The sequence below is a fragment of the Coenobita brevimanus genome, chromosome 49, assembly GCF_032717465.1.
Source record: "Coenobita brevimanus isolate Jiangsu-jjx chromosome 49, ASM3271746v2, whole genome shotgun sequence".
NCBI classification, from domain to species: Eukaryota; Metazoa; Arthropoda; class Malacostraca; order Decapoda; family Coenobitidae; genus Coenobita; species Coenobita brevimanus.
This window is the reverse complement of record NC_137002.1, coordinates 17,000,740-17,015,246: the sequence shown is the minus strand read 5'-3', so window position 1 is coordinate 17,015,246 and position 14,507 is coordinate 17,000,740. Positions and strand designations below refer to the sequence as shown.

Below are 14,507 nucleotides of genomic sequence, written 5' to 3'. Positions count from 1 at the left end.
AACTACAACAATCTACGATCAGCTACAAGTAACAACTCTACTAGTCATCTGTATAATCTTCTACACGCGCCTACAAGTAGCGACATTCTTCATCCCACAACGAGTAAATCACAAGAAAAAAGGACCGAGAATACATCAAGAAAGAAAAACAAAACAAACAAACGAAGAGCGAGACACGACTCAACTCACACCCACCTGACCTCACCTTCCTCTCTCTCCTACCTCCACCCAACCTCCAATGCTGATGCAGAAGTGCGAGAAGGTCAAGACGACAAAGCAAATACCAAGCCCATATTCACAATTCATCTTACTCATTCATCTTCACTCAAGTTACTCGTTGCTACTCATTTACTCGCCACAGCAACAAGTGTGGGAAGTTGACGTCACCATACGTGTTTGCTGAGATGACGCCATGGCAATCAACTCACCACCAGCACCACCACTAACACCATTCCCACCACGGTAAAAATTAGTGAGTTACAAAGTTACTTCATTTATACAATACACAGTGATAGACAACACATTGTCCACATACTGTACATATAAAACGTGCTGTATAGTTACAACTTACATTCATATACATAATTCAATTATCTTCATAATTCAGTCATTAAATACTTGCACCAATAATAAATATTCTGCACTGTATATATTCATTCATTTATAATAGCATTTATTTACTACCAACGAGTGTTACTATTTTTACCTACATAAAATACGTACTTCATACATACAACTATACATTATAACATCTACAAAGTAATAAAGAATCACAATTACTCAGTGAGCGATTAAAAGAACTATATTAAACATTTATTAATTAAAGCTACCTAGTGGAAACAAATTAAGTTACAAGGAAAAAAAAATGGCCACCACAAATGACGTTAGCAAGAATGAACATCTTCCACACAATCGTGAAGACAAAGATTCGCACAGACTTTCTCCTCCAATTCCACCTTAGACGATTCCGGTGCTGTTCCTCCATCACTTCCCGCCTCTGACTTCCTCATGGCTGACATTAAAATTTCTTCAGCTGATGTATTTTCTGCCATCACTGGCCTCAATACTAACAAGGCATATGGGCCTGATGGAGTCCCTCCTGTTGGTCTCAAGAACTGTGCTTCTGTGCTTACATCCTGCCTAGGCAAACTCTTTTGCCTTTGTCTGTCAGCTTGTACCTTTCCTTCTTGCTGGAAATTTGCTCTCATCATGCCAGTCCCAACCCTCCAACCCTCCAACTATCGTCCAATTGCTTTAACATCCTGTAATTCAAAAGTTTTCAAGTCAATTATCAATAGAAAAATTTTAAGGCATCTTTCCTATCACAACCTTCTTTCTGATCGTCAGTATGGGTTCCGTCAGGGATGCTCCACTGGCGATCATCTCACCTACTTTTCAAACTCCTGGTCATCCTCCTTTCGGGACTTTGGTGAAAGCTTTGCCATTGCACTTGACATCTCAAAGGCTTTCGATCGAGTCTGGCATAAATCTTTAATTTCCAAACTGCCCTCTTACTGTTTATATCCTTCTATCTGAGCCTTCATCGCTAGTTTCCTTTCTGGTCGTTCTATAGCTGCTGTCGTAGACGGCCATCGTTCTTCTCCTAGATCTATCAACAGTGCTGTTCCTCAGGGCTCTGTCCTATCACCAACTCTCTTCCTTTTATTCATCAATGACCTAAGCTGTACATCTAACCCTGTCCACTCATACGCTGATGACTCCACCCTTCACCTTTCCATTCGGTTCCTGCAACGCCCATCTCAGCAGTTACTTCAACAAACAAGGGATGAGGCTATGTCACACCTAATGTCTGATTTGGCTCGTATCTCTGACTGGGGTAAGAATAATCTTGTTGTTTTTAATGCATCTAAAACTCAGTTCTTACACCTATCAACCCGTCAAAATCATCCACAGGGATACCCACTAATGTTTAATAATATTCAGCTTAATCCTGTATCATCCTTGAACATGCTTGGGGTTTCATTTACTCGGGGCTTATCTTGGAAAGATCATATTGCATGTCTTGTAAAATCTGCTTCCAAGAGATTGGGTGTGCTAAGCCGACTCCATTCTTTCTTTACCCCTGCACAATTGTTGACTCTATACAGGGGTTTTATCCGCCCCTGTGTGGAGTACAGCTCTCATGTGTGAGGAGGCTCCCCACATACAGCTCTTCTCAACATGGTGGAGTCAAAGGCTTTTTGTCTCATTAACTCTCCTCCTCTTACTGACTCCCTTCAACCTCTGTCTCTTCACCGCAGTGTTACATCTTTATCTCTTTTCTATCGCTACTTTAATGGTCACTGCTCCTCTGAACTGTCTGCTTGCATTCCTCCACCTCTACGGTGGGCACGTAGCACCCATCTAACAGCAAACTCTCATCCCTTTTCTGTCCAACTCTCTAATGCAAGAGTTAACCGTTACTCCCAGTCCTTCTTTTATGCAACAGGTCAACTCTGGAACTGTCTCCCTTTGTCTGTATTTCCTGCTGCCTATGATCTCCATTCTTTCAAATGCATTGTGTCCAGGCATCTCGAAATGAATGGATCTTGAATTTGGCTCTCTCTTGTATTTTGTTTTTCTCTTGGAGGGAACTGTTGTTGCTGGCTCATGGCCTTTGGTTCCTTCTTCCTCGCATAAAAAAAAAAAACATTTATTGCCCACGATAGGTGCAAGTGAACAACACGTCAGTGTATATAGTTAATACTGTATACAGTGTATATATATTTTTAAATAAAATAACAAAATATGGGGCTATATAATATCATTTTCAGTAATATCTGTGCAATGTAAATTAAACCTTAAAAAAGGGTCCCAAGGGAATGAGCCAGCAATTATGCAACCTCGGACAACACCGAAAAAGCTTAGACAAACTAAGAAAAACAAACTATAGAAAATCAATACATACAAAAAAAAGAAAAAGAAATAGAGTAAGATCACATAACAAACAAATGAAAATAAGCGTAAGTGTTATTACAAATGCCAAAATACCACATAAACTCCTTCTATATGTAAAACTAAAAGAAAATTGTTGTCTCCACGAGCCAGTGGGATGGCACATCATCAGTATCATCGACCGCAGCATGACCAGATTCGATGACAGGACTGCAATTATTACAACTATGTAACTACAAACAATATGTAACAATTATGTAACGACAAACGATTGCATTATGTTACACTTGCTACAATTATGTAACTACAAACAATATGTAACGATTATGTAATGACAAACGATTGCATTATGTCACACTTGCTACAATTATGTAACTACAAACGATATGTAACAGTAATATAACGACAAACGATTGCATTATATTACACTTGCTACTATTATGTAACTACAAACGATATGAAACAATTATGTAACGACAACCGATTGCATTATATTACACTTGCTACAATTATGTAACTACAAACGATATGTAACAACTCATACAATGTTACAGTTATGCATTACCACAATGTTACCACAATATTATGTAACAATTCATACAATGTTACAGTTATGCATTACCACAATGTTACCACAATATTATGTAACAATTCATACAATGTTACAATTATGCATTACCACAATGTTACCACAATATAATCTAACAATTCATACAATGTTACAGTTATGCATTACCACAATGTTACTACAGTATTATGTAACAATTCATACAATGTTACTACAATCCTGTATTACCAGAATCATCACACAAGTTAGGTGAAATATTTGACATTACTAAAGGGATAACTCAATATGTAATGTAATGACCTAACAATATTACTATTGCACAATTATATGCGTATGTCTGTTATACATACACATTTTACAAAATGTAATACAATAACCAAATTAACCATATTCAATTATGTATACAACTTGTTTAAAATGTAATATTACTGAATCATTACAATATTACCATGAATATTATACCTGCACAATAATATAATCAATATTATGTATTAAGAGTGAAGAAAAAGACCATTGTATATTAATAGATTGGCATATGTCAATGATGATTGCTGTCGGAGGACCGCCAGCGGCGTGATCGAGCAATGTCAGGACTCCATATTATAAATAATAATCATAACAGAAAGCATGATGGATAGATGGACAGATAGAGAGATAGTGCACCAGACAAGGTGTGGGAACGGGATATTAGCTTACAACTCTATAAGTGAAGGAATGTTGATCATGCACCGGAAGCAGTACATACATACAGACATACAGTATTCTAGAAGCTTCCACGACAATAGAGCACACGTGACACGACCCCTGTTACACGAGAATGTAGGATTCAGAGCTCAGAAGGAGACAGGCCACAGAACCGACAGGTAGTAGGGAGAAGGAGGCTAGCAACATGGGCGAGAGGGTGGAAGACAGAGAGAGAGAGAGAGAGCGAGACAGGAGGTAGCTCGCGGGACTCTACTTTATACTTCACTCGTGTGTGAGAGACTTTGTTAATATTTCCAAGACAAATAAAAATAGTCCCATACTCATCTTTACCTCTCCTGTCATTGCATGACAAAAGGGAACGAAGATTACCTACTTACAGAACTACTCACGTATAACAACCGCTCGTCCACGAGTCTAATATATGTACAACTGATCTACAAAACACACTACAAGAAGATACAAAGTTACTGTAAGACTGTGTGCAATAGTATTGTGTGCAAAGGTGGTGTGTGCAATAGTGGTGTGTGCAATAGTGTTGTGTGCAATAGTGGTGTGTGCAACAGTGGTGTGTGCAATAGTACTGTGTGCAATAGTGGTGTGCAATAGTACTGTGTGCAATAGTGGTGTGTGCAATTGTATTGTGTGCAATATTATTGTGTGCAATAGTGGTGTGTGCAATAGTACTGTGTGCATTAGTGGTGTGTGCAATAGTGGTGTGTGCAGTAGTACTGTGTGCAATAGTGCTCCACCACTATCAAATCTTACGGCTGATATTCTATGCCATTAAATCGTCCAAACAAGCCGTGAACAACGCGGTGTGTTCAATTCCCTGTGATATTTGGCCATACCTACCTAGAGTTACAGGTACCAGCATAGCCACATTGCATAGCCTCAGGCAGGGTACAAATCCCTTCCTGTGTGTTCACGTGTGTTACTGCCGGTTCGTTCCATGTACCACTTCCTGAACACCTAGCCTGAAAAATTTAATATACATTGATATCCCTTTATTTATGACACTTGCAAATGTATATATCACCTTCTATGCAGTGGCCGTCAACTCCCAATCCCCACCCTTCCTATACCCACTACCTTAATCCCCCCTCCCCTACCATCTCCCTTATACCCTCTGCCCCCACCTGTCCCTCCACTGTACCCCATACCCCTCATCCCTCCCTCCCCTCTCCCCGACCATCTTCCTTATGACCTTTGCCCCCACCAGTCCCTCCACTGTACCCCATACTCCCCTCCCTCCCCCCTCCCCTAACATCTTCCTTATCCCTTTACCCCCACAAGCCCCTCCACTGTTCCCCATACCCCTCCTCCCTCCCTCTCCCCGTCCCGGCTACAACTACCTCCTGATCGTTTCCCTTACCCTCTCCCGGCCATCACTACCCCCTCCCCACAGTTCAACCCGTCAGGTGGAAATGAGCCAGTGCCTGGGTTTGTGTGTGTGTGTGTGTGTGTGTGTGTGTGTGTGTGTGTGTGTGTGTGTGTGTGTGTGTTTTGTCCAGAGGTGTCCATCCATCCATATACCTAGGCTGCTTCCCCCAAGGAAAGAGAGGTAGCCGAGACAGGACGACACACTCCCCATTTACTCATCCATTCAAACACATTCATTCGCATCTTAGCCCCAAAGGGGAGAACGGACAGATCCTCACCGCACCACACCGCACAAGGGTCAACTGCGCAATGCAATCAGTGACATCCGCAGCAGGGCCCGACAGCAGAACTGATTTACCCCTGCCACATCATAACAGACCCATCCCCTTACCCGCACCTGACCTGACTAGCTAATCAGACCAAATGCGGGAGAACATCCCCTCAGGGCTGCGTCATCACTTATTCATTCACAATTTCTCTCCATTTATTTCTGTCACGCACAGCCACTCTACCTTGTTCAACAGACATCCCTCTCGCATCCAGTGCTCTCTTCACACTGTAAAGGAGATGAAAACAAGGAAAGCTGCAGGTATGGATGGGTGTGCTGTGCAATGCCTGAAGGGTGGTGGAGTGACTATTGTTGACTGGTTAGTAAGACTGGTGAATGTGTGCTTTGAGAAAGGTATGGTGCCAATTGACTGGGCAAGTGCTTGTGTGGTCCCGTTGTATAAAGGCAAGGGTGATAAGTATGAATGTACTAGCTTTAGGGGTATAAGTCTGTTGAGTGCTGTAGGTAAGGTGTATGGTAGAGTGTTAATTATGAGAGTTAGAGAGGGTACAGAGGGAGTGATTGGTGATGAGCAGTGTGGTTTTAGGAGAGGGAGGGGATGCGTTGATCAGGTGTTTGCTGTGAGACAAGTGTGTGAAAAGAATTTAGCGAAAGGCAAGGATGTGTTTTGGACATTTATGGATTTAGAGAAAGCGTATGATAGAATTGATAGGAAGGCTTTGTGGACTGTTTTAAGATTGTATGGACTTGATGGCAGGTTACTAAAAGGGGTGAAAAGTTTTTAAAGTTTTTATGTAAATAGTAGAGCGTGTGTAAGAGTGGGAAATGCTATGAGTGACTGGTTTCCCGTGAGAGTGGGGCTGCAACAGGGATGTGTGATGTCGCCTTGGTTGTTTAATATTTACATGGATGGTGTTGTAAGGGAGGTGAATGCAAGAGTTTTAGGTGGAGGTCTGAGTCTGGTGAATGTTGATGGTGGAGAGTGGAATCTGAAGCAGCTGCTGTTTGTAGATGATACTGCACTGGTGACTGATTCAGAGGAGAGATTGAGACAGTTGGTAGAGGAGTTTGGAAGGGTGTGTGAAAGGAGGAAATTGAAAGTAAATGAGAATAAGAGTAAAGTGATGAAGTGTACAAGGTTCATAGATGGTAGGGAGATGAATATAGTTTTGAATGGTGAGTTGCTTGAGGAGGTAGATTGTTTTAAATATCTAGGGTCACATGTTGCTGTGGATGGAAGAATAGATGCAGAAGTGAAGTTTAGAATAAATGAAGTAGGAAAGGTGCTGGGAGGAATGAAAAAAGTGTTTAAATGTCGTTCGCTTAGAATGGATGTAAAGAGAAGGCTGTATGAGGGTGTTGTGGTACCGAATGCGTTATATGGGGCTGAAACATGGACTATGGGTGTAGCAGAGAGGAAAAGTTTGAATGTAATGGAGATGAGGTGTCTGAGGAGTATGTGTGGAGTGACGCGTATGGATCGGGTGCGAAATGATGAAGTGCGAAGGAGAACTGGAGTTGTTCGGGAGATGGCTGGTAGAGTTGAGCAGAGGGTGTTGCGATGGTTTGGGCATATGGAGAGAATGGATAATGAGCGATTGGTGAAAAAGATAACTAGATCTGATGTGAGAGGTGTAAGGCTGAGAGGAAGACCACGAATAGGATGGACAGTGTCCGGAGGTGTACCTTCAGAATATAAGAGAAGCCGTGCTGCAAGAATGACGAAATAATGGTACTAGAATTAATTTATATATCTATTAATATTACAAAACCATCGGTGCTGATATGAAATGCCATCAGAAGGTATTTATAAATCTGTTTATACTACAGAACCATCGGTGCTGACATGGAACGCCACCAGAAGGTATTTATAAATCTATTAATTTTACAGAACCATGGGTGCTGATATGGAACGCCACCAGAAGGTATTTATAAATCTATTAATATTACAGAACCATCGGTGCTGATATGGAACGCCACCGCTCTTGCCATCAACTCCGAGAAGATATTGCCAAAGACAGTGGCCAAGATGATAATAAGCCACACTGGCCTGGCAACCGTCTTGGGCTACCTTATCTACCGGCTGTGGCTGAAGACCTTCAACATTAACATGTTTTACTACCTGACCCCACCACACTGGCGTCACCCACACCAGCCCTAACACCACTTGACCCTACCACACCGTCGCCACTCCTACCAGCCCTAACACCACCTGACCCCACCACACCGGCGTCACCCACACCAGCCTTAACACCACCTGACCCTACAACACAGACACCACCCACACCAGCCCTAACACCACCTGACCCCACCACACCGGCGCCACCCACACCAGCCCTAACACCACCTGACCCCATCATACCGGCGCCACCCACACCAGCCCCAACACCACCTCGTGATATAAAGACACACTAGAACAGTACATTTTATAATAGAGCAATGGATGGACAAAACAGGAAGAAATGTTTAGAATAAATAATGGAAGGTGAGGTAGTTGATGAGACGGGCGGATTAAGATTTAAATGTATGGGAATATTGTTATGACCGTGGCAGAGTGACATGAGAAATTAATGTTATCGCTGCATTTCTAGCATCATTATCATCTTTATCTTCATTTTTATATCCATCATTACCATCATCAAAATCCTCATGTTAATCATCATCATTATCATCTATCTATCTCTCTATTCCCAGAAGCCTCAATCCCGTTCGGGGTAGCCACAAACAAATCGCCTTTATGTCGCCCTGTCCCCCTCCATTTCACTTCCCCGCTCTCAACTCACACACCCCTCTCTCATATACCTCTCCACCCCATCCCTCCATCTCATCCTCGGCCTCCCCCTCCCTCTTCCCCCCTCCACCTCACTCACATACACTCTCTTCATCAGTCTTTCACCCTCCATCCTCTCCACATGACCAAACCACCTCAGTGTATTATTCCTAACGCTTCCTATCACATCCACATCCACACCACAACGCTCCTTTATATCCTCATTTGTCAGCCTGTCTCTCCATGTGACTCCACAACCTTCTCTTAAATAACTCATTTCCACAGCTTTCACTCTTGACTTGTGTACTTCCAGCAACGTCCAAGCTTCACTTCCATACGTTAGCGTTGGTATCACAATACTGTCATGTAGTAACATTTTCACTTCCCTGCTTCCTATCACTGCTTTCAAGGAACAAGCAACCTTTCTTCCGTGTTGTACCCTTTCAAGAACTTCACCCTCCAACCCTCCATCCTTACTCATCACACTACCCAAGTACTTAAACGTACTTACATTTTCCAGTTCCTCACCATCCAGCCTCGCTGTACATTCACTGACTTCACATCTCTCAAAGACCATCACTTTACTCTTCCCTACATTTACCTTTAGATTCCGTTTCTTACACACTCTCCCAAACTCATCCACCAAACCTTCCGGCTCTCCTTCGTCTTCACTCAACAACACAGTATCATCTGCAAACAACAGTACAGAGAGTTTCCAAACACTCCCCTCTCTCACCAGGGCCACTCCAACATCCACTACCCTACCTTGTACCTCATTTTTTATTACCCCATCCATGTACAGATTGAACAACCATGGAGACATGACACATTCCTGTTTCAACCCAACCTTCAAAGAGAAAAATTCACTCAGTTCACCATCCACATGCACTGCAGCCTTAGTACCATCATACATACTCTTCACAGCATTCAACAACTTCCCATCTACTCCATATATTCTTAATAGTTTCCACAATCCATGTCTATCCACCCATTCATATGCTTTCTCCAAATCCATGAAAGCTGCATACAACTTCTTTCCCTTCTCTAGAAACTTTTCCACTAAAGATCTAAGAATGAATATCTGATCTACACAACCTCTTCCCTTCCTAAAGCCTCCCTGTTCTTCTCCAACTAATTCCTCTGTTCTTTCTCTAACTCAGTCAGTAAGTATCCTACCATACACTTTTCCTATTATACTAAGAAGACAGATGCCCCTATGATTACCACACACTTCTTTTTCCCCTTTACCTTTGTACAAGGGAATAATTATACCTGACTTCCAATCCTCCAGGACTCTACCTTCCTCCCAGGCCAATCTGCACATTTTCCACATCCATTCTACTACTATCTCTCCCCCATGCTTCAGCATTTCACCACACACTCCATCAATTCCTGGGGCTTTCCCCAATTTAACTTTTTTTATTGCTTTCACAACTTCTATCTTACTGATTTCTTCCTGTCTTCTCACCTCTCTCCTTCTCCCAGCCATTCCCCAGCCACTTATACTCGCATTGCTTCCATCATCTATGTTCAACAATTCCTTAAAGTTTTCTCTCCATCTGCTCACTTCTTCTCCCTTCTCCACTAGTAATCTACCATTTTTATCTTTCACTCCCCTGCTAACTTCACTTTCACCCTGTCTTACTCTTTTCACTCTCTTTCCAGAACATTTTCTTACAGTCCCTCCACTTTACACTCAAGTTCCTTCCAAAGTCCTCCTCCACTCTCTTCTTACTCTTACTAATCTTTTCACCTCTCTCGTTCTTTCTACATTTAACTCTCTCTTCCGCCTCTCAATTTCTTCCACTCCCCCATTTCTCATCCATTCATTGTATGCTTTCTTCTTTTGTGCCACAGCCTGTCTCACCTCTTCATTCCACCACGCTGTTCATTATCATCATGTTCATTATTATCCTCATCATCATCTTCATCTGCATATTCATAATTTTTATCATCATCATCATCATCATTACCTTTATCTTCATCACTGTCATCATTTTTAGATAATTATTTATATATATATATATATATATATATATATATATATATATATATATATATATATATCCAGGGGCAGGATCCCACTGCTACCTGGCGCATCCCCGGGTGGCTTATAGGAGAAGACCTTGTAGATATACAAGGTACCGTCTTAGACGGCACGGACTATGGGATCCCCTGTAGATATGTAGGGCTCCACCGAGTATAACGAATAAGGTGGCAAAAAAAATTATATCTGACCAGAAACTACATGGAAGGGAGGTGAGAATATTTGCCACAATCCTTCCACCCAAACATGAGTTCTATTGCAAATGATCTGATGGGCGTTCCTATTGGATCATCGTCTGCTAAAGGTCCAACCGCACTGCCTCCTGTGCTTATGAGCAGTGGGCCACCGAAAGTGAGTAGGCACTGTGTTGGCAAGTTAGAGACTGGGATATTAAACAATCTGAAATCCATGAAGATCTATGCATACAATGTAAGAAGCCTCGTAGAAGATTACAAACTTGATAACTTAATGACTGAACTGAGAAACAGTAATTGGGATATTGTACGTTTGAGTGAGACTCACAGAAAAAAAAGAAAAAGTAATTCAGGTTGAAGACGGCAACCACCCATTTTACTACAAAGGAAGGCAAATGAAAGAGTTAGTGGTGTAGGATTTCTAATTAACAGAGATCTTGCAGACACCATTGTTAAATACAGCAGTGTATATGACCGAGCAACTGGTGGTAAATGGAGTGTGCAAAAAATATGTCCTGAAAGTAATACAAGTATAATATTATGCACCAACTTCTCAGAGCCCAGATGAAGAAATTGAAACATTCTATGATGACATCTCCCAGATTATGGAAGAAGAAAAGACGACCTATACTATACTCATGGGAGACTTCAATGCAAAGTTGGAAAAAAAAAAATGGAGAAGCATGTTTGGGAAAATTTGGAGTGGGAGAAAGGAACGAAAGGGGAGAAATGCTAGTAAACGTTGCTGAATTATATAACTTGAGAATAATGAATCCATTCTTTCACAAAAGAACAGGGAGAAAGTTGACCTGGAGAAGCCCATATGGAGAAACAAAGAATGAAATCGACTTCATTATGGCAGATAAGAATAACGCGATCACTAATGTCACAGTTATCAACGAAGTAAATATCGGAAGTGACCATAGAATCGTGGGTTGCACAGCCAGATTCAATTTCAAAAGTGAAAGAAAGAAGATGAGTAACGATAAAAAGATATGTCCAATAAAAGTAAACGAAAACAAAGCAGCCATTCAGTTGGAAATAAGGAACAGATTTCAGGCTCTAAGTAATGCTGAATGTGACACTGATTAGCTGAATGACAGACTAACAAAAGTGCTAAGAGAATCAGAGGAGGTAGTAGGAAAACACAACCAAAGCCAAAAAGTATTCAGAAATGATACTCGAGCTTACGAAAAAAGAAAGGAAATGAAATTAAAAAAAAAAAATCATCCCTATCATGCTCAGAAGCTCTTCCTTGCTCAACAGACATCCCTTTCGCATCTAACATTCTTTTCACACTGTCCATCCATCCTATTCATGGTCTTACTCTCAACCTCTCACATCTGATCCAGTTATCTTTTTCACCAGTCACTCTTCATCCATTCTCTCCACATGCCCAGACCATTGCAACACCCTCTGCTCAACTCAGTCAGCCATCTCCCTCATAACTACTGCTCTCCTTTGCACTTCATCATTTCCCACTCAGTCCATACGAATCACTCCACACATACTCCTCAGACACCTCATCTCCATTACATTCAAACTTTACTTTCTGCTACATCCATATTCCATGTTTCAGCCCCATATAATGCAGTCGGTATCACTACATCCTCAAGCAGCCTTCATTTTATATCCATTCTAAGCGAATGACATCTAAACACTTTTTTTCATTCCTCCAAGCACATTTCCTAAGTCATTACACACAAAAATTTGGTATGACCATGTGCAATCCCCTCTCCCCAGTTCTGGCAAATATTTACATGGAATATTTTGAGAAACATTTACTGACCTCCGTAAAGGAGAAAAACATAATTTGGCTCCGATACATTGATGATATCCTGTGCTTCTGGCCTAACAGTCATCCCATTGATGAATGTCTTCTGAAATTATATTTGCTGGTTCCATCAATAAAGTTTACTCATGAGGTGGAAATGGATAATGAACTGCCATTTTTTTATGCAAACGTTGTCACAGACAAAAGTGTTTTGAAGACTAAAGTATACAGAAAACCTACAAATATAATGTCGAATGTGCAATATTATTCAAACCATCACATTAATATAAAAAGATCTGTGTTCATATTGATGTACTTGAGCACATATAGAATTTCAGCTCAGAATGTTTAGATGATTAACTAAATATGATTCAAAGCATTGGAGAGAAGCTAAAATATCCACCAAGTATACTAACTCAGTGCCACAGTACAGCCAAGAAACAATTCCTTGAAGGGAAAACTAGTAAGCCAGATCGCCAGAATACTCAAAGAACCCTTGTCCTCCCCTTCTATGAAAATTTTCTTGATGTTTACATACTGAAGAAACTTAATATACAAGTAGTACTGAAATATGAGAACACAATAAAAACACACATAATTAAAAAAACCCTCATCAAGGTACATATTGTTCTATGCATCGCTTATTTTTAATCCAGGTCATCCTTTGTTCTGTGTGCCACTCCCTGCTGCAGGTGTGCAAGAGTTAAGCTGCAATATTTAACCGTGTTGTCAGGTGAATCCCTTAGGTAAAAAGTCAGGTACCTATTGTTCTAGGTATCAATTAGTTTTAATTCAGGTCATCCATTGTTCTGTGTGCCACTCCCTGCTGCTGGTGTGCATAAAAGACCTGTACCCTTGACATTTCTGTATCATTCTGAAGATGCAATATACGAAAGTACTCACTGTCGCTCCTTTCATTTCTCCTGCGGTTATTATATATATATATATATATATATATACATAAATATATATATACATAAATGTATATATATATATATATATATGTGCCAACGGCCATACCACGTTGAGTACACCGCTTCCCGTTCAATCAGCGAAGTTAAGCAACGTTGGGTCTGGTTAGTACTTGGATGGGTGACCGCCTGGGAACACCAGATGCTGTTGGCATCCCTACGTCAAGTGGGGTTGGTGGAGGATTAGTGCCCCTCCCTGTAAAACAATTAACTCTAAGCCCTTGGCCACCCTGTCTGGGATACATGGCGTCTGGCAATGAATGAATGATGAATATATATATATACAGTATATATATATATATATATATATATATATAAACATACGCTCTCTGCGACCCCAGTTCAGTGCCCAGCATTCTGCAGTTTTGTGTAAAAGCTTCGTCTCTTGCATGTGCCATTGAGTGAGAGCTTGGCAGGGCGACGGGAGACGAGTATTATTAGCTTATACCGTAATATACATGAAAATCCCATATCCTATCAGTACACACGAGTTTTAAGAAGAAACTTTACGTAGTCTATTGATTCTTTAACATCAAGTCATGCATTGATGCAATTCTTTTGCACAATTCGACTGTAATTAAGGATTAAATTCGAATTTTATGGCTTGCAAGGGAGTAGGGAGGGAGGGAGGAGAGGCTGGTGTGTTGGTGCCAGTTATGTAATATTTGGTTTGTAGGATGTTGCTACCAGCATTATCATAACACCCACAGCTCATTCAGTGAAAGAACATTACTTTACTGAGTGACTAGCCTCACTTTAAATCAGGAGTAATATTATTATTCATTACAATTTTTCTGCTGCAAGTAAACGTGGCACCATTTTTTTCATATGATGACGTGAGAACAGTGATACAGGATTGCCAATGTAACGCCTATGCAACTAGACCTATTTTTTGCTTCTACTTGCAGCACTAA

General features: G+C 41.0%; 1 non-coding gene across 1 annotated transcript; it reads left to right on the top strand.

Moving 5' to 3' along the window:
- The first annotated feature begins 13,628 nt into the window (after window positions 1-13,628).
- On the top strand, window positions 13,629-13,747 carry LOC145399562 (5S ribosomal RNA). The gene has a single exon (XR_013897315.1). It is a non-coding gene; the product is annotated as a 5S ribosomal RNA (ribosomal RNA).
- Window positions 13,748-14,507: the final 760 nt, after the last annotated feature.